We start from the raw sequence: 19,885 nt of genomic DNA, 5'->3' as shown, positions 1-19,885 counted from the left end.
AAGGAGGAGAGGAGAATGGAGGAGAGGAGAATGGAGGCAAGGAGGCAATGGAGGCAAGGAGGAGAGGAGAATGGAGGAGAGGAGAATGGAGGCAAGGAGGAGAGGAGAATGGAGGAGAGGAGAATGGAGGCAAGGAGGCAATGGAGGCAAGGAGGAGAGGAGAATGGAGGAGAGGAGAATGGAGGCAAGGAGGCAATGGAGGCAAGGAGGAGAGGAGAATGGAGGAGAGGAGAATGGAGGCAAGGAGGCAATGGAGGCAAGGAGGAGAGGAGAATGGAGGAGAGGAGAATGGAGGCAAGGAGGAGAGGAGAATGGAGGAGAGGAGAATGGAGGTGAGGAGGTAATGGAGGCAAGGAGGAGAGGAGAATGGAGGAGAGGAGAATGGAGGCAAGGAGGAGAGGAGAATGGAGGAGAGGAGAATGGAGGAGAGGCAATGGAGGCAAGGAGGAGAGGAGAATGGAGGAGAGGAGAATGGAGGCAAGGAGGCAATGGAGGCAAGGAGGAGAGGAGAATGGAGGAGAGGAGAATGGAGGCAAGGAGGAGAGGAGAAGGAGGAGAGGAGAATGGAGGCAAGGAGACAATGGAGGCAAGGAGGAGAGGAGAATGGAGGCAAGGAGGAGAGGAGAATGGAGGAGAGGAGAATGGAGGCAAGGAGGCAATGGAGGCAAGGAGGAGAGGAGAATGGAGGAGAGGAGAATGGAGGCAAGGAGGAGAGGAGAAGAGAGGAGAATGGAGGCAAGGAGGAGAGGAGAATGGAGGAGAGGAGGAGAGGAGGCAATGGAGGCAAGGAGGAGAGGAGAATGGAGGAGAGGAGAATGGAGGAGAGGAGAATGAAGGCAAGGAGACAATGGAGGCAAGGAGGAGAGGAGAATGGAGGAGAGGAGAATGGAGGCAAGGAGGCAATGGAGGCAAGGAGGAGAGGAGAATGGAGGAGAGGAGAATGGAGGCAAGGAGGCAATGGCGGCAAGGAGGAGAGGAGAATGGAGGAGAGGAGAATGGAGGCAAGGAGGCAATGGAGGCAAGGAGGAGAGGAGAATGGAGGAGAGGAGAATAAAAAAAAAAAAAAGGATTTGGTGTTTCTTCAGAATAAAGCCAGCAGCAACAACAACCCAGTCCTTCTGGGTATGGGGGGAAAGCAGGTGATTCTTACAAATTGCATCTGAAAAGAGGATTACTTAACGATAAATTTCAGAAAAGTAGCTGCTGCCTCTGTAGCCTTAATGCTACATGCTAAATGAAACCCATATTCTCATCAACCAGGAAGTCTAAAACAGGACAGTTGTTTACTCCCAGACAATAAAGGTGGATGAATAATGTAAGGTACGAACTAAGAGTTGTTTCCCCCCTCCCTTTTCTCCAAACATGGACTAACTAATGTACAAAATATAGGTACGGATTTGCAGCAATCTTAACGAAGCCACGAGACTTCTTCCCACACAAGGAAGTATAACAAGACTTTGATGACTGTACCATCCTAATGAGAGTGCGTCAATAACAGCATTTCCATTTCTGCGTTCTCCTTAATCCTTGTCTCTAACTAACCCTTGAACAGAGACCGCAAGCTGAGATTAAAAACTAGTAATTGACCTTTCCGTCTTCATAAATTCATCATGGGGAGAATCTTGGACTTTTTTTTCCATTTTATAAACTTGAAACCAAGGTATATTTTCCATTTGAGACAAAAATATACATAATAAAACACCGATCTTCTGACTTAGATCTGCGACTTTCCTGTATTTCAGGGGTACTTTGGTCCGTTCAGACTCATCTTCAATCTCTACAAAAACACTCCCGTTCCTAAGCAACTTCAGCTTTGGAGTGTGAGTCACATCAGCCTAGGAGGGGAGCAGAGAACAAACTGCCCTTCTGCAACTCAGAAGGAAGGCAATTGAAAGGGAAACGTTTAGCGAGAGCAATTATGTTGGAATAGAACACAATGGGTGTTTCGGAGAAGAACATTTAGCTCTAAAATCTCAGCGGGAGCAAGGTAAAAAAATGCAGAGAAAAAGGCCCCAAAGAAAAGATTGGCAATGATCAGCAACGTTACTGAATAGCTGTGTATGACGATAGACTGAAAAGGGCAAGTCTCCCCGTTATAACCGCTGCTGGAAACACTGGTGCTTCGCCTGTCTGGAGCATGTGGTTTGCTCACACCAGCTATATGCACAGTTTTAAAACTCACTGTGCATGTTTCTGGCCCAATCTGGTTTCCAAGAAACATGGACTTTGGTGTTAAAGATGCATGTGACATTCATGTGCCGGACCCCAATTCTGACCAAGCCATCCAAGCAACCACTTGAGGTGGCACAATGAAGAGGGCATTGATATCCCACAGGGGCTTGCCCTGTTCATTTCAATTGAGATAGTGGCAACTAGGGATCCCATTCCCCCGGTAGGGATGGGGGGATTCCCCACTTTCACCCTTTCCCCCCCTGCCACCACTGACCTGGCGGGCAGGGGAAGGATGCAGGAACAGGCCTCCCGGGAGCACTCCCAGGGTGGCACGACAACATCACTTTCTGGGACTGAGATCATTGCACCGCCCCAAGAGCACTCCCACGCTCTGCAGTGGGCTGATTTGGGCCCCAAACTGGCTGAATTAGGCCTGTTTGGTGCCCTAATTGGCTCACTTCAAAGCGTGCACGTGGCCCCATGCCTGTGTGATGATGTCACTTCCTGCTAGGAGGGTAAGGGGACCAGGTAACCCCAGTGTCAACACGTATTGCATTCTGGACCTACGGTGCAGCTCACCAAGGCAGAGTTCCAGCTGATGGCAGCACAAATGGATGTACCTTTTTTGGGGAGCCAAAAATATCCTGCCCCAGTCCTCCTGATCATGTGTTGTATATAGGCGTAGCACTAGTGCTTGCTGCAACAACTTTAATGCCCTAAGATTAGGGTATGTTTGGATAAATATCCATATTTGCTTGTATATCCACTCCCCCGTTACTCTCTCACATACATCCCATTTGACTATAAATGCACAGCCAATTGAATACAAAGGTATATAATGAATATGGATATGAAACAGAATGATTATATATTGTATTTGAGGTGATATTTGCACTGCCAGACTTCAAATACAGTTTTACTGCATATGTTCTAGAAGTGCTCAACAATTCAACAATTTTGGGAGCAAATATACAGTATATTTACAGAAATATTGGGCTTTGAACTGCCTTTAGTGTCTGAGGAATTTTTACTGGGATTTGTGAAAAATCGTGTTGGAAGTGATAATATAGAATTAATTATGAACTTGATCCTGGTTATAACACTTCACATAACTAAAAATGTCAAATCAAGAAGTCCAACATTAATTAGAGATTGATATAAACAAGACTGGTTCACTGCCAGGGAAGCTTGCAGGTGATCTTTAGCTAGTCAAACTCTTACCGTGCAATCCTAAGAAGAGTTACTCTAGTCTAAGCCCATTGATTTTAATGGGCTTAGATTAGAGTAACTCTTCTTAGGATTGCTCTGTTAGCCTAACCTACCTCCCAGGGTTGTTGTGAAGATAAAAAGAAGAGAAGAACTATGTAAGCTGCTTTGGCTCCCCATTGGGAAGAAAAGTGGGGTATAAATGAAGTAAAATAAAATAATGTATTGTTAAATAAAACAGTGAAGAGCTCCAGGGTGGAGAAGGAAGAGACGTTCCCAGCAAGTATAATGGAAGAGTATACAGAAAGCCCGGTAGAACAATAGGGAAAAAGAGGTATCTCCTTAATCTTAGGATACATCCTACTATATAAAAGGCAAGTCATATTGGTGACGACTCACTTTTTATCCTTGCACAGGTGCATCGCCAATGACTCTGGCTTCAAGGCCACTGTGAAGCACCTGCTTGTTGCCGAGAGCGGGACTGCCAAATCAACGGCTTATGCACTCCTCCCCGCACCTCCGCTCAGTGCCCTCCCACTCTGGCCTCCAGGCCTCTGCAAAGCACCCGCTTGCCGCCAGGAGGGGGCCTGCTGAATCAGTTTTCTAGAGCTCATATGTTTTCACACAATGGGCATTGTTGCTAGTACATACAAAATATGAGCAACAAGAATGCCCTGGAAGTGCATTCATTGGGTTTTGTTCCATCTCCCCTCAGCCACACTCACATAGTTTTTGCAGGGGAAAGATTTTCTGTCTGGTTGTGGAGTACTGTAGAAATTGGCCAGAACTGTTGCTGTCATTAATCCCCTCCTCCCCAGAGCAATGTTTCAACATATTTGAAAACGGATTGCTTTGCTGTTTTTAAAAAGAGGACAAAGGCACATTTCACTGAACAAATACACAGAAGTCACTTTAAAAGCTATAAAAAAATGGTGGGCTACAGTGGAAGGAATGAACATCTCAGTACTTGAAATGTTAGTATGTACACGTATCATTTTCACAGTGAAGATACCACCACCAACAACAACAACATTTGGTTTATATCCCACCGTTCAGGACAACTTAATGCCACACTCAGAGCAGCTTACGGAGTGTGTTATTATTATTCCCACAACAATCACCCTGTGAGAGAGGTGGGGCTGAGAGAGCTCTGAGAGAGCTGTGACTGGCCCAAGGTCACCCAGCTGGCTTCGGGGGGGGGGAGTGGGGAATCAAACCTGGCTTTCCAGATTAGAGTCCTGCTGCTCTTAGCCACTACACCAAACTGGTAAAAGCTGGATTCAATAGGCTGACAAGAGACTGATCAATACTTTTTAAGGTATGTCTGCATATTCCATAAGTGGCTTCAGAACATAATTTTATTGGGTTAAGAGACAGCGTTATCCTCCATTCCTCTTTCCAAAGAATTTAATGGGTGAATTATATTTGTGGTCCACAGTTCTTACAATACAATCCCATATAGTTACACACCAGTCTAATCGAAAGCTTAAACCATGAAAATCTTATTGGTCTCTATGGATCTATCCTGCTGTTCTACTGCAGACCAACATGGTTACTTCCCTGAAACAATCTAACCTAATGATTTAAAAGGGTCTAGAATGGATTAACTCTGCATAGGACTGCATGTTAAAGTATTAATGCTTGTGTCTACATATCTGTGGTTGGCTTGTTTTTAATGACATTCTGAGGGTTTGCTTTTTAATTATCATTGTAATCTATCTTGAGTGGCTCATGAAAGGCAGTTTAAAATGTTCTTTAAAAACAAAATAAACAGCTTCTTCACCCCCAGGCTCAATCAAATCCTCAATCATAACACAGAGCCCTTGAATCCTGACTCAAATCCAAACACAATTTCCTCGAAGAAAAGATGTCTAACATCTTGAATTCAAGACACTGTCATTGGAATAGTATCTTAAACTATTGTTTAATGACGCTCCTCTGTGTGCAAAAGGTCCAAACAGAGCAATGGTACTCAAATTCTAAACATCTGAATTGCGGGACAAATGAAAACAGAGATTGAAAACGGGGCGAGAACTGTTTACTGTAAATGACAGCTTCTGTAACCTGGATCTGATAATATGACTATCCAAATACATCTAATTAAGACAAATGAAAAAGGAGAGAATATTGGGATCAGTGAGAACAGAAGCTAATCTGGGCAACATTCATGCTGAAAGACAGACTGGGTGAACTATTTGGCGCCAGGTATGAATTCTTCTCTACATGTTTTAAGATGAAAAGTTCACACGGATTACTGATTGTGAAAGACCATGGTTAAAGATGGGAAGTCCAAAGCAATGCTGCATGTATGAGATAGGAACTTGCCAGCTGGTAGAGTTTGGATGTTCATCCAAAATTCTACAATGATGTGCAAAATTTTACAGGAGAACTTAAAGTGTACTCAATGCTGCCTGTTAGCAAACAGGCCATGCAAGGTCACTACACAGAGGCAGGCAATGGCAAACCATGCCTGTTTGTCTCTTGCTTTGAAAACCTGTAAGTTGGCACTTTATGCACACACCAGGACATTGACAAAAGAGCAAAGAAATAGCATTGTCCAGTGTACTATGGATGCCCGTTGCTGTTGTTTGTTTGGGGTGGGGGCTGCAGTAGCAAGCACTGTATAGCCTGCAACAAAGGGAAGGACCCCATGAGCTTCAGAACTGAGATTCATATTACTGGCTGTCTGTGGAGGAAACTGCTTTAAAAACACCTCCTAGCATGGAGCTCTTTGTGGGAAGAACTATTGTTGGCACCAGCTTTCCAGGTTGATTTGCTGGATTCTTCGTTGCCACCACAATCCCTTGTCCACATGTGGCAGTGTGGAGCCAATAATGGCCTGGGAAACAAGAACAGTTTGTCAGTCACAAAGGGCTAGTTTGAATGAGGTTTACCATGTTTCAATTGTTGTGTGGGAACTGGTCTTCAGACCAGATAATGGTGGTCCAAAGTAGCATTATGGTTTCTATTTTACAAAGGGGGAACTCAAACAGAAAGAATGAAAGTGAGAGATGGCTCCATAGAGATGCAAGGTTATTATATGTCAGTTGCACCCTTTAATGGTTGGATATATGGATGGGCCATACAAAATGGGATCCTCATGTTTAAAATGTGGGTGGGCAACAACAAGAGGAATCTGTGGTCTCCAAGTCATGCAAGTTGGCCTCCCAGGGGCAACTAGTTGGTCACCATGTGAACCAAAATGCTGGACTAGATAGACCATTGGAAAGCTTGCCTCAGGTGAAAAAACTAGAAGGGATGTCATAAGGTTGGGGCAACACTCTAGAATTTGCCAAAAACTCTATGATTAAGCCACAGAGTTTTGGTGAATTCTAGCAGGTCACTCCTAACATCATGACATTGGTCACACCCAATGCCAGAAGTGATGCAATGCACTGCTGCAATGCAATCATGCTCCCCCTGTTCCTCCCCACAACAACCCCTGATGTGCCAGAAGGCATCTCTAACCATTGGTCTGATATGGCATGTTTGATCTTATGTTCCCTTATCTGTAGGTCACAATCTGTAGCATAAGCAATGGTAAAAAAGTCATGTGTGAGCTTTAAAGAGAGATTTATTTAAAAACATTTAGTAGATTTATTTACTTAGATTACACTCTTTCTGCCCTGTTCACACTTGTATGTTAATCACCCCATGTCTACAAATAATAATTTGCTCATAGATGAAAAGGTGAAAAGATGTGACAGGGCCTTCTCAGTGGTGGCACTGAGACCATAGTAATCCCTCCCCCCATGATGCACTTTACCTTCCAGTGTTTAGGAAGATGGTAAAAACAGTTTTCATAAAGCAAGACTTTGGCTAAACAGAACAAAGAATGTGAAGTTTATTTGGGGAATATTTTAATGCGTTTCTGTCTGATTTTCCCTCCAACTTTCCTTTCATCAGGCCTGTAAGAAACAGTTGCTCCACTAGACATATGGTTAAGGCTGGGGTGTAGGGTGCCTCCCCGCTAGCCTCCTGTTTCAGGGGGGGGGGCATTGTGACCCCCTCCGAGCTTTCCATCAAACTGGCTGCTCTCTCCACCTCCCACCCCGTGAATGTTAAAAAGGCAGGGCATATACTTTGGGAACAACCATCTTGAGTTTTATTGTATGAACTGAGCTTTATGATTGTATGATTTTATGTGTTTTATGTATGTTTTAATGTGTTTTAACCTGGTTGTTACTCCGCTCTGAGATTACCATGGAGAGAACGGACAAAAAATTGAATAAATGAAATGAATAAATGAAATATACTTTAATTGTGTGTCTTGTATTTAAAGTGATTTTGAAAGATTCCCGTTCTCTTGTTAGTCTTGCCCCATGCTTTGTCTATGTTTAGAAGAGAGTGTAAGCTCCCTGGGGCAGGGAGCTGTCTTTTACTTGTGTCTGTCTATAAAAGCCCCATGTAGACAGACAATGCTGAATGGCTGGATCTGAGACACGGAAACAAGGGACCGATTATTCTGTTATGCTGCAATTAACCAAATGTTCCCCTGCGCCCCAGAATATGATGGAACGTGTTAAAGATTTTGCTGTACTTTGGCCTTGACAAGAATACCCACTGATGAAACACGGTTAATGTTAAAACCTACCCCCATCCCTCAAAAAAACCCCACACTCAAATATTGCAAATATGAAGGATGTAAACATCCGAATGTCAGCCACAGTCCCAAAGTAATTACTTGGAAATTGAATTAGAGGCAACGATGTGAGTTAATATTCTACAGCACTCTCTTGCATGTTGTACTTTAAAAAAATTGTCTGATTGGCAAAAGTTTCTTGTTTTATAGTAATTCAATAATGCCACTGGTGGCAGTTTGCCTTTCATCATGTTCTTTTTTTTTTTAAAGAACGCTTATTTATTTATTCTAATTTAGAACCAAACTATAAAATATTGAGGAGTTACTAGTTAAAAATATAGACTGAGAAGTTTCTGAAAATAGACCTATACCATAGCCATATACCATACCATAGCCAACACTTCATACATTAATCAATAGTTCATATATAAATAATTAGCACCAAGTTCACTTGGTGATGAAAGTAAGATTTCTTTGAATAAGAAGGGGAAAAACTGAATACGAAAATCCTTCTAATTCTCAAGTTCGTTCTGAAGACTCCTGAAGAGTGAAGAGCAATAATAGATTTATTTCTTATACTCTAAAAATTTTAAACTTTTTTTTTAAAAAAATTATACTTCTGGTGACAAAAGAACACTGTTTCTCCATTGAATGTTTTTCTCAATTTGGGTCGTGTCTGAAGGCGCATGATGCAGCAATAGGGTGCCAATTTTCAGGTGGGGACTAGAGTTCTCCCAAAATTACAGCTGTTCTCCAGAGTACAGAGATGAAGATACCTGGAGGAAACAGCTGGAGGGCTGTAGGTGGGGATTTCTGGGGGGTGATGCTGGTTGTGCCATCACATCCCTTCTGGTTAAAAAACCAGAACTGACATACCTCTAGGAATATCTAGAAACTCTATGGTTTTACCAGATGTGACATGGCACCACCTACAATGCTGTATTTTTCCCCCTCTATGGACAATGGGAGTGGGGAGTAATGGATTCCCTGCCTCCACCAGGGGGATAGGATCTGTAAGGAAATGGCTGCTTTAGAAGGTGGACTCTTTATTTGTTTGTTTGTTTGTTTGTTTAGACCCCACCCTCCCCACAGATGGGCTCAGGGTGGCTAACAACATATACATAACAATACATTAAAAGTCACAAAAATATAAAATCAATAATACTTTTAAAGTATTTAAAATAGTCCAGGAGCAGGCTATTTCAACAAATATTGGGAGTCTGTATATGGGCATAGCAGATGGCCGAGGGCAGCCCCAGAAAAAATGGTGGTCTTAGATGGAAGAAGGAGGACACCTGCTGGCACTCAGCCAAAGGCCTGGTGGAACATCTCCATTTTACAGGCAGAAAAAGCCCTCGCCCTGGTTGAGGCCAGATGGATGTCCTTCGGGCCGGGGACCACCAGGAGTTGCTTGTCTGCAGAGTGCAACACCCTGCAGGGGGCGTAATGGAAGAGGCGGTCCCACAAGTATTCCACTTCTGTTGAGCTCCCTTCCCTCCCCAAACCTACTCTTCCTGGGCATTTTCCCCAAATTTCCAGGTATTTCCCAAGCTATAGCTGGCAACTCGGTGCAGCAACTATACTGAATTTAAGCAGGTCTCCAGGGAATCCTATGTAAGCCACATCAGCAGGAAGGTGGGATATAAATTAAGCTATAGCAATTAACCTGCCTTTCATCCAAGGAGGCCAGCAAACATGGTTCTGTCTTCTGTTGTTTGACCCTCACCTTATCCTTGTGGTTTAGGTTAGAGTTACCGGCTCTGGGAATGGAAATTCTTGGAGAATTTGGTTGCTGTTTCTTGCTGGCATCCCTTCTTATCTCCCCTTTGGTTAAGCACAATCACTTCAGAGCCATGTGGCCTGTTCACCCATATCTTAGGCAACTGACTGTCTTTGCCTAAGTTCTTCAGTCCTCTTCTTAAATGTCCTTTTGTGTTATTTCAAAATGATTTATTGGATCTACAGCATCCAAATGGTCACAGAGAAAGAAGCATTGACAAAACAAAAGGAGAAGAGCATGGCGGAAGAATGATAGTCATAATAAAATCATCTCTCTTCCAAATTTTCTGACACAGTTGTTCAACAGAGGTGGTTCTTTTCTAAATAAAAAGTGTGTACTATTAGTTTCAAGTAGCCAGGACGTATCTGGTAAGATGGATGGGAGATGGTCACCTTCCCAAATCACTTTGCTATTATTTCTTAAGGGACAGGGAAGCACCTCCTCCTTAGCACTTGGAAAGTTCATAGATTGACCTAACTCTATTGACTCAGAAGTACAGTTTCAAGAGAGATACTGTACAGTCCTCATATATTTCCTCTGGCTCTCTCCTGTCAGCTTTATGTTTTAGATCTGAGAAGGTTTGTCTGTATTATTTTGCAACCCACTGAGTAGAGACTTAAGGATGACACAAAACTCTTAGGGGTTCTCTCCACTTGATCGTACAGTAATATCCCCACATTATAAATCACACTTAAGACGAGCACTTAAGAAGGACACTTAAAGAGGAGCATAACTTGAAAATAGTGATGGTAAAAGTTATTGCATTATTCAAAATAGCAACTGAGATTTGTAACAATGAGCCTAACTAGTTATGTACAGCACGAGTTTTCCACAGGGTCTTGCGGCAATATTACAGCTACTAGTTCCTGGTGGAAACTCTTGAGACTCACCCGAGGGCCAGGTTGCCACCGACGGGCGGGGAGGGGAGCGTACCATGGCAACTGCCATGTTGAGGGCTCTCTTGGCATTCCCTGGGTGGGCCCTCAGCCAATTGGATTCAAATCCCGGCCGCCCAATCAAGGGCAGCCGGGGTCAGAGCAGGCAGGGGGCGGGGCCTGGCACCAGACCATATGGAATCTTGGGAGTGAGTGATGGAGGTGCATGCCCAACTTGGGGGCTGCCAGGGTATACTCACTCACGGGTGGCAGGGAATCACTCAGGGGTGTACACCTGTGTGATCTCCCCCTTAATGCCACTCCTTGGTTCCCCCCTCAGCTGCAGTCTGGGGGGGTGAGGGTAATCGGCTGGCAGGCGGGTCAGCCGATGTTTGGGGGATTCGATCCATATGCATTGTCAATGCTCCTCAATGCTGTTTCAATAAAGTTGTGGCCAATTTTTTCATCCCAGCTCACGTATGTGTCTGAGTTTGTCGCCTTGCTTCCTCTCCCCTCCTCGCACTCAGCCCTAGGTGGTAAACAGCCCAGGGGAGAAAGCAGGAATTCCTCCTTCTTTTGCACAAGGGTCCTGATCCGACTTGAGCCCCACTATGGTTTAACTCACAAGTTGCTGCCAGAAACTAGAAGCTGCAATATAATTGCAAGTCCCCATGATGAAGTTGTGCCATTTATAACAACTATTTAGGCTCGAAGTCTCATAATGTAATAAACTCCCAGAGTTTTGGTGTTGTAACTTAAATTGTGATGCCAATGTTAGATGCAAAATTGTTAGGATTTTAAGTACAAGTGTTTTAATTTCAGTCATGAAAGAGTTAAACTATTCGTGTTACTTAGTTAGTAAACTTATTTGCATGCAACCACTTAGGCTTCGAATAAGGATTCCCGCCATAGAAATAGGAGTCTCTAAGCATAATGAAGTAGAATTAGGACTTTCTATTGGGAAACCTGTTTATTGGAGGGGCAATTTAGTGATGCTATATAATGAAGTTTTATTGCTTTTTGTCTCACTTGCTTTCTCACTTGCTCTCTTAGTCACCTTTCTAGCAAGATATAGTCAGTTTAGCAATTTATTATTTTTCTCCAATGTAACCCTATTTTTTCCTTTAGTATTCTTACAGAGCTACACTGGAGTGTGTGTCTGTTCTCATTAACTCCAATACTCAATCTTTGCATTAAAACTCTTCTAATTTCCAACAAAAATGAATTCTCCGGCACATCCAGTGAAACTCCACCATATATAAAATCAATGCATATAATCGAACCAACTTCCCACTGTAATCCTCCTTCCTCTTTGTGCTATGGGGATAAGAAAAGTAAAAGGGAATCACAACACATTTGAGACAAACCAAATCATGTAAGCTAAGGAATGTGTGTTTGTTTTGACATGTTGGACAGGGTCTCTTATTCTGAAGCGTCCTCAGAGAGCTTTCCATGTGGCCAAAGGGAACTGCTTAGAGCAGCTAATGGATTCCTAAACTGTGGGGAAGGGTAGAGCAGTTGGCCTTTTGAACACAACAATCTGTGCGACTCTGAACAGGGCAGGCTACTTCCTAATTGTTATGGATAAGGTACCAAGCTTTTAACAATGGTCAGCAACCAGCAAAAAGTCTTAAGAGGCAAGACTGGGTTTTATTGTGAAACTGAGATTAACAGCTCTCTTTCCTAACCGCCTCTCCCTGGTGCCCTATCCAATGTGATAAAGCTTCTCAGGTACCTTTAGGCAGGTAATTACCTCCAAACAGAATTAACGTGGCTTGGGTGAAGCTATTGACCTAAGAACTACAATGTTATAAAGGTTATCTTCATGATTGGGACTAATGCCAGCCTTTCCAGCCACAGTCTGATCCTGACATTTAAAGCCACTTCCTGGCATTTTTCACTGCTTTGAACACTGATAGAATGCTCTCTTTCACTATGGCAATAACAGGCCAGGCCGGGAAAACATTTCCATGTTATACAGATGAACTGGCCACATTCTTCATTTTTATACCAGTACAGTCCAAAGCAATCTCTTTACTCCCACAAGGGTATTTATCCATACCCTCTTCACATACCATCCCACCGGTTATCACAAAGTTTATGATTTCCACTTACTCCATCAAGGTCAGAGCGAGATGTCTGGATGTGTATCTTTGCCTGAATTGTAAATGTTGAAGGACAGACCACTGAAGTTTACAGAGCAGCAGTCTATGGGAGGGAGAACATGCAGTCAGGAGGGGAGCGCAGGCATCTGGCTCTCACCGGGTGCCCCCCTTCGCTGGGTGTGTGGAGGGGTTTCTGTAAACTTCAATTAAATGGAGAGCCAAGCTGTAAGACAAGGACGCCTACATTTCCCATCAAAACTTGAGGGAAGCTGACAAGTGTCCAACTGGTGTCAGGCGTCACTTGTAGCTTAGCTCTGGGAAAAGAAAACACTTGGGGAAAGAAGCTGAATTCTAATCTCTCCCCATCTCTCATGTTTTCTTTGGCACATTAAGAGGGCAGGATTGGCTGATGGTTTTATTGGGAGATGAAGTCTGACTAGAAAAGTATGGCTCTGAGCTCTCCAAGTAACCATTCCTTGTCATGTCACCAAGTTTAGACTTCTTATGATGGTTTGGCAGTCCACCTAAAAGCCAAGGACATGCCATCAATTGGTCCAATGGACACTGTTTAGAAATAACTGATACAATTTGCACCACAGTAAACCGAGAAATATCAGCAGTCTTCTGTGTCTTATATGCCTCCTGCATATCTGCCATTAATGTATATGGGTTCTGTCTCTGGCTTCTGAGAGTATGGAAAGTTCTTTAATGCTTAATGCCAGTAGGTTATCTTGCAATTGTTTCTCTTTCTCCCTCTGCTGAGCCGGTGTCCTTGACTGCCAGCCGAAGCTGGCTTGTGGTGTGCTCTTCTTGAGAACCAAAGATAAGTTCATCTTTCTCACTGCCTACTTTAAAATAATGTCTCACTCCAACCCCCCGTTAATGTTCCTTGTCCCAAAGGCAAGAATATTCCCTATAACTCTAGCCCTACCCATGTCACTTCTGCCAATTCCACTGTCTATGCACCTTGTACTGAATGGATCTCTAATAAAGTTACTTCAACCGGAGCACCTGTGTGTTAACTGTGGAGAACTTGGGGACCTAACTTCCAGGGACTGACATTCTGCGTCATGAAACTTTTTGACATTTACACCCATAACACAGCAAATGTCATTTACCTGTACTTGACCAAAAATGTGGATAACATTTGGACATGCACTGAAGGCAATCATTTAGGTTTCACATTTACTGGTAAATGTTAGAATGTTCTGACATGTCTGGCTAGTCCTCAAGCAATTTTATTTATTTATTTTATTATTTATTTATTTTATTCGATTTATACCCCACCCTCTCCACATATGGGCTCAGGGCGGCTACATGTTTACATGTTTATATTCCACTTTGCTCCCCAATAGGAACCCACGGCGGCTTACAGCATTCTCTTCCATTTTAGCCTCACAGCATCCACATGATGAAGTAAGCTGGGGTGGGATAGATTGTGACTGGTTCAACTAATCCAGCAAGCTTCCATGACCGTGTGAGGATCTGAAGCTGGGATTGCCAGATCATACTCTGGCAGTAATCATCACTACAGGACACTGGCTCTTACTTCTAAATTTTTGCAAGTAAATTTCTATATATCTATATACATGTGTGTGTATTGGGTACATGCATATCATAAATGTGCTTACTTTAATATCACTTTAATATACTTTTATGCTCACACAACAAATATGCACACATGTATATAATCATACTTTTTACACACTCATTCGCACAAGCCTCAAGAGATACTTTCTTCCTACTCTGCTGAAAACTGCCATTCAGAATGAAAACCAGTGAGCCCTGAATCAACAGTTCATGGCCACTATAATTTTATTTGGTTTATTTTACTCTCTCTCTCTCTCTCCATCCATCCAGCGATCGATCAATCGATCGATCTAATCACACCACTTTCCTGCTTTCTCAAGGGCCACCAAGGCAGCTAACAAATTAAAATATACGTAATAAAATTGCATTTTAAAACCACTAAAACCTTAACACACAATTAAAACAATTAAAACCAGCACTAAATTACAAACAAAAAGAAATAAAAAATAAAAGATTGGAGAGTTAAGCCAAACTAAACAAAAAAAGGCTTCACCTGCCAGCAGAAGACGGCAACAGACGAATATTGGAATCCCAGAAAAACGGAAAGATTTATTTGATTACATAGCTCGAAGTTAAGAAAAATTAAGCACAGTTAAAATGGAAGCAGATTAATTATAATATAGAGACCTTAAAATGTTGAGTATAAAATATGAAACGTGTCTGATTAAAGATTATTGACATTAAGTTTTAGGTAATGAAGGAGAGGGAGAGGAGAAACATTCCATAAGTTAGTTGTGTTGTCACATATTCTGAATATACTTTTCTGTTGTGGTTCAAATGTAGTATTTTGTATTTTGCATAAGCTCCTGTGCGCTTTCTATTGCTATTGCTATTTGTATTTTTCTTTTCAAATACAATTCTAACCAAATTTAAAAGACCAAATACACAAATACCATAACCTTCTATAATGTAATAGTATTGCACTTTCTTCCACAAGTTTACATGTCCATTAGCTTAATGTGTGGCTTTTTTCTAAAATGTGTTACATAGAAAACCACAGAGAACCATAAGGCAGAAAGCTTCTCACTGTGATAGAAAGAAAATAATAAAACACAGCAAATTACGTACAGCCAGAGCAAAAAATCAATTAATTCAATGAGACATAAGATGTTAAATTATCATACCAGTAGATGTAGCCAGTGGTTATTATCAATAGCCTGTTGAGTAATTGCCTTTGCTACTGTTAGAGTACAATGTGGTACCCATTATATATTTTAGACACTTTCCAGACCGTACTATAATTTTATTGATTACCACAACGGTGGTAGGGGTCAGCAAGCGGTATTATAATTTAATGTCGATCTAGCGCATGCAATTCATCGCTTTTTATGAACTTCACGAACAGTTGCCAAGTTATATATGTAAGGCTGTAACTACTCAGAAATGCACTGTGTGTATATATATATATATCATGTTGCCTGCGACCAAATCAAGAGTATGTTTCTTTAATCTGTTCTTCGGCAGAGGCCAGCTTCATTGGCTAGACAGTTACAAGAAAACAATCTTCTCTCTTAGTTTTTCTTCCCCTCTGGCTCTCAGGGGAGCAAAAGTGAGAGTATCCTTGACATGAATGGAGAAAGCTGGCACTACAATCATCATGAGACTAATAATGGGTTTCCTCCTTACAGCATCACAAAACAAACGTCAGCTAGAAATCTTGTAGATGGTTCTCATTTCCAGGACCAGAAGCATTATGACCATTCCCACTGTCCAGATATTTAGGATGCTGGAGCCCACTCTGATTTCCTTAGTCAACTCAGGGCCAAGCTACAAGTGACGAATGACACTTGAATGGCAAGTGTATTTCTCCCTGTTCACTTGCCCTCCACTCAATCCACTTGCCGTTCAAGTGTCATTCATCACTTGTAGCTTGGCCCTCAGATTGTCATGAGAACAAGACTGATTGATGTCCTGTGCCCAACAAGCTTCTCAGAAAATAGGTGCAGCCATTGCCTTCATTTCTTTTTATTCCACAATCGTCTCTCCCTCTTGAGCTTACCTTCACTTCTTTTTATTCTCCTTCTGGGTTTCATTTGTAAAGCAAAGAAGGAGTTGCTGTGTTTGGCTCCTCCTCTCGTGGCAGCCATTTTTGGTATGGCTCCACCTCATGCGGCTGCCATTTTGGGGTGACACTCATCACCCTGTATCTAAATTCCAAAGGAGCCTGCAGGCTTTACAAAGTTGGGGAATCCGTTTTAGCCTTTGAAATTTCCCCCAGGCACTGTCTACACACTTTGAAACCTTCATTCATGGCAAAAGCACTGAATTTTGGAATGGCAGAATTCAGAGTACAAATTTCCTAAGTTTGGATCTTCCCCAGGCTAAATATGAGCAGAGTCCAAATAACACTAAAATTTGGTTGCTGCTTATAAACAATTCAATCCAGGCCTCAGAACAAACCTTCACTGCTATGACAGCTGCCCCTTTCCCATTCCTAATGAAACTTGTATGATTTTGGCAGAGATTAGAAGGGCTGTTTTTGTAGCCATCATTAAGCTCTTCAGATACTTTATGAATGTTATAATTTCTGTGAAATACATTTTCCCGTTAATTCTGGCAGCCAGGATGCTGCTCATGCAGCAAGGCGAATCACGGCCGTAGCCCTCTTTCTTGTCATCATCACCACTAGGTGAATTTTTGAAGACAGGGGAAGAGGCGGAGTGGACTTATGGAGCATAGAGGCCTCCATGCAAGGAAAAAATTCTCCAGCAGGGTTGCCAGTTCCCTCCTATCAATTAGTGGGTGTTGGAGTGAGGAAGTACTACTGAGTAGAGATGGGCACAGACAGAAAAAAAAGTGAACATGATGTTCGTTGTTCGTTGCCATTCATGAACAGGGACTCTTGAACAACCACGAACATGGCCCTGTTCATGAATATGTTTGTGGTTGGCTGTTTGTCGGGGCCAGCAGGCTCTCCTCCAGCCATCATCCAAATTTGGTCAAGATCCCGACTGCACCACTCCCAGAAACCTGACCTGAGCAGGCACCAGGAAAGGTACCAATAATAAACAATAGCTTGGCCCCAGAGCCTGGCAGCAGCCCTGGAACTTGAAGGGGAGATCCCTACTGCACCACTCCCAGAAACCTTACCTGAGCAGGCAGCAGGAAAGGTACCAATAATAAATAATAGCTTGGCCCAGAGCCTGGCAGCAGCCCTGGAACTTGAAGGGGTAGATCCCTGTACCACCACACACAAAGAAAATTCAAGCTCCAATGCACTCTCTCTATCAAAATGCCAACAGCAACTCTCTCCCTCTCCACTGTCTGCAAACTAAGCCGGAGCTGGGAGCCCCCCTCCCCCCTGCTCTTTGCTCCTTTGTTGTAACAAATTTGGAGCTCCACACTTGAAAGGAAGACCTGCCTATCAAGCTAAATTGGGCTTAGATTGGGGTTTCCAGGGCAACAGCAGGAATTCAGACAATCCCTGCCTAAGTTGCCAAGGGAATTGATTGCAGGTGCCAGACTGTCTGGCTTGACAAACAGCAAGACGAACAGCAATGAACGAGGCTTGCAACGACTACCTGTTTGTTTAGAATGGGGCCTCACAAACAGCTTGTTCACAAATAGATTGGGCTGTTTGTGGCTTTTTTTTGTTTGTAACCCTCTCTACTACTGAGCCATCTTCCCTTCATGTGCAAACATTAGTGTGCACTCATGCCCATAGCACTGATAATTTGCTTTCGATGCAACCCAAAAGCCTCAGGCCAGGGCCAATTCTTTAAGAATCAGCCCAAAACATAATCTGTGTTTGGCTTGAGGCTCCTGCTTGTGGGTCACGCTGGAAGTGACATCATCAACTGCTGCCACAAGTGTGCCTGTACCCATTTTCAGGGCCTGCTTCCTCCAGTGCGAGCACTTCTTCCAGGCCTCCCTCTTCTCACCAAACAGCTGGTAATCGGCAGGCAGAGGCAGGAGTCTCCAGGAGATAGCAGGCCACTGGTGGGCACCTGGTGCCCTCTTCTCTAGGCTTGATCTGTAAAGGGCTGACCTAAATTTGGGCTTGATTTGTATTGGCCACAGATTATTTTATTTGAAGGATGTGACCCACTCTAAGCTCTGGGTTTTACTCTTCTCCAGGTAATATCAACGGGAAAGTGAAAAGCCGCTGGAGTGTAGAGATCTCCAAATTAAGCCCAGATTAGTTAATTTTAAGTCAGGCCGTTCCAAATTCAGTCTGGAGAAGTTTGCCCACTGCTAATTAAGCAAGTTTAAAATTAAAAAAAAAATTGAGATTGTCAGGATGTGGTATTCTGCACCCTATCTATCACACTTTACACTTTTTTTTGCAGTCACAGCATAGTTATCTATTTAATCGCATAAGGGCCACCAGAGCAGCAAAGAAATTAAAACATAAAATGATTAAAACCAGCCAAAACAACAACAAGATTATACCAGAGCTAAAAGGATTCTGGTCTGATCATACATTTGTTGTTAGAAGTGTAGCTTCCCTGTTCAAATTCATGCGCATTCAACTAGGCAGGTGCTTTTTTTTTTTTAAGTCGGAAGCATAAATATTTTCTGGGTCATTGCCTTCCCCATTTCTTTTTTTAACATTGTTTTGATTCACTGTTGAATCGTTTTAGAATTACTGTGAGTTCCTGCGTTATTTAGATATTTCTAGGGTTGCTAAGAGTTGGGAATTTTTTCTTCTTCTGAAATTATCTGTTTTAGATATAAACACTGATTGCTCTCATTCTCTTTTTCTCTTTTAAGAGCAGAAATTCTCTTTCAAAAAGAAACCATAGTGCCTTTTTATAACTTCAGCCCTTTAAGTTGTTGTATGTTACGTATATACCCCAGGGCAGTGCTCTAGCAGGAAGACAGGAAGACTTGGAGAGACATTGGCTGCCTCTGAGCATCTACAGAGTGAAATCCTGAAATGTTGCAGAACCTCCCTTTCTGCTTCTCCTCTCTTCAAACTTATCTTTGACCAAAAAGGAATTGACTAAAAAAAGAGGAAAGGAGAGTATTGTTGGGTTTCGGGGAGAAACTGGGCGCAGAGGAATAAAGAAAATTTCTAATAACAACTATAGATATTTCCCCACTCGATGTACAGGGGCAGGGCTTTTTTTCAGCTGGAATGTGGTGGGATGGAGTTCTGGAACCTTTTGAAAATAGACACATGGCTGGTGGCCCCACCCCCTGATCTCCAGGGGAGTGGCATGGAGCTGCTGGAGCGGCATTGAGGGCAATCGAAACTCCCCTCTGTCTGGAGATCAGGGGGCAGGGCCACCAGCCATGTGACCATTTTCACCAAGGGTGATTTAAACTTTTAAAAACTCCCCCCTTGTTCCAGCTGACCCAAAGTGACATCAATGGTCCTGGGAGCATGCATGCACTTTGCACGTGCACGTGTGGTACCAGGGGCACCACCTCCCACCAAGAGTTGCTCCCTGTGCTGGCAACCCACTGAGTTGCACCACCTCTTTCCCCCCCAAAAAAAGCCCTGTACAGGGGTAATTAATTAACCATGATGGACAGAGACAGAGGCCCAAAAGATGCACAGGAAATTAGAAATTCCTGTTTCTTTTCCCATAATACCCCCATACACTGGATCTTCCTGTTTTTAAGTAGC

The sequence above is a fragment of the Eublepharis macularius genome, chromosome 5, assembly GCF_028583425.1.
Source record: "Eublepharis macularius isolate TG4126 chromosome 5, MPM_Emac_v1.0, whole genome shotgun sequence".
In the NCBI taxonomy this organism is placed as follows: Eukaryota; Metazoa; Chordata; class Lepidosauria; order Squamata; family Eublepharidae; genus Eublepharis; species Eublepharis macularius.
This window is presented reverse-complemented; position numbering follows the sequence as displayed.